Raw genomic sequence first — 1,837 nt, forward strand, 5'->3', positions numbered from 1 at the left:
AAAAAAAAAAAAAAAAATGTTTGCAATGCAATAATGCAATCCAACTACCTATACAAGTCAGTATCATGCAAAATAGACCCCACAGGATTGACAGGTGGAGGTTGCGGTGAGCTGAGATTGTACCACTGCCCTGCAGCCTAGGCAAAAAGAGCGAAAAAAAGTAAAAAAAAAAAAAAAAAAAGGAAAGGAAAGCAGCCCCAAATCATTTTCCCTTCTAACAAAGAGCCGCCTGTAAAATTGAGCTGCAGACATAGATGCCGGCAGTTGTGCCAATCATGTTCAGAATGGCAGCTGGTCTTCCCTTCTCTGCCAGCCACATGTACAGTAAGGAGCAGATAAGATGGTGCTGGCCAAGGGGAAAGTTCATTTGCATAACAAGATGAGGGTGGGGCATCCAGCATTCCCGGGCAATATGATGGAACCAATCTGTGAGCCCAATCTGTGAGCCCTACATAAATCAGACACTGCCTCCTCAAGCCAGTCTATAAAATCCAGACATAGGTGGCTGAATGGCCTTTTCCTCTCCAAAGTCCCTTCTCTCTCACTAGACAGAGAGCTGTTTTCCTTTCTCTTTCTTTCGCCTTTCTTAAACCTCTGCTCCTAAACTCCTTGTGTGTGTCTGGGTCCTAAATTTTTATGGCAGGAGACGACAAACCCCAGGTATTTCCCCCAGACAATGTAGCCACTTCAGCTACAATAATTATTTGTATGTATTTATTATTATTTCTTAACTTCTAGCATTTGCAGTGTAAAGCTACATAATTTTTTGAGCACTTCTTTTTCTAACATGAGGTGTTTCAGGCTCATCTTGTACCTTCCCTGCCTCAACCCTCAATTCAACTATTTCTTCAAGGAGTTCTTATTTCTTTTTTTTTCCTATTTATTAGAGAATGGTATTTAGAAATCAAGACCGGGTGCCAGGTGCTTATTACTACTGAGTTCTTGCTACTTCTTTTTTTTTTTTTTTTTTTTGAGATGGAGTCTCGCTCTGTCGCCCAGGCTGGAGTGCGATCTCAGCTCACTGCAAGCTCCGCCTCCCGGGTTCAAGCGATTTTCCTGCTTCAACCTCCTGAGTAGCTGCAAGTACAGGCGCACGCCACCACACCCAGCTAATTTTTGTAATTTTATTAGAGATGGGGTTTCACCCTGTTGACCAGGATGGTCTCTATCTCTTGACTTGGTGATCCACCCGCCTCAGCCTCCCAAAGTGCTGGGATTACAGGCATGAGCCACCATGCCCAGTCTGAGTTCTTGCTACTTCTACATTCCATCAGTGGACATTTTAGAAAATAAATACATGTAGACTACTATACACACACATGCCTCTATACTTTTTCATCTGTGTTTGTAACTTTTTATTTTGAACTCATTTCAAATATACAGAAACGTCACAAGAATCATTTAGTGAACTCCTATTTTTTCCCATGCCCTCCAATAAATATTTGCTTTATCATTTTCTCTCTACATCTATATTTCTTTTTGTGAATTATTTGAGAGCAAATTGCACACATAACTCTCCTTTATTCCTCCATTCTTGTATTTTCTAAAAACACTGTTCTGACCCCCACTGTTTCTGATGAGCAGTTGATCATTCAGATGAATGTCACTTTGTACATAGTGTGTTATTTTTTAGTGACTACTTTCAGGATTTTCTTTTTTCATTTGGTTTTCAGTAATTTGATTATGGTATGCTTTGGTGCAATTTACTTTGTATTTATTATCTTGCTTGGGTTTTGAACCACTTGAATCTATAAATTTATACCTTTTATGAAATTTGGGAAATGTCATTCTCATTTTTTTGTCCCTATGATATGTTAAAGTTTGATATGTTGAAGTT

This window comes from Mandrillus leucophaeus, unplaced genomic scaffold, assembly GCF_000951045.1.
Source record: "Mandrillus leucophaeus isolate KB7577 unplaced genomic scaffold, Mleu.le_1.0 Scaffold1486, whole genome shotgun sequence".
In the NCBI taxonomy this organism is placed as follows: domain Eukaryota; kingdom Metazoa; phylum Chordata; class Mammalia; order Primates; family Cercopithecidae; genus Mandrillus; species Mandrillus leucophaeus.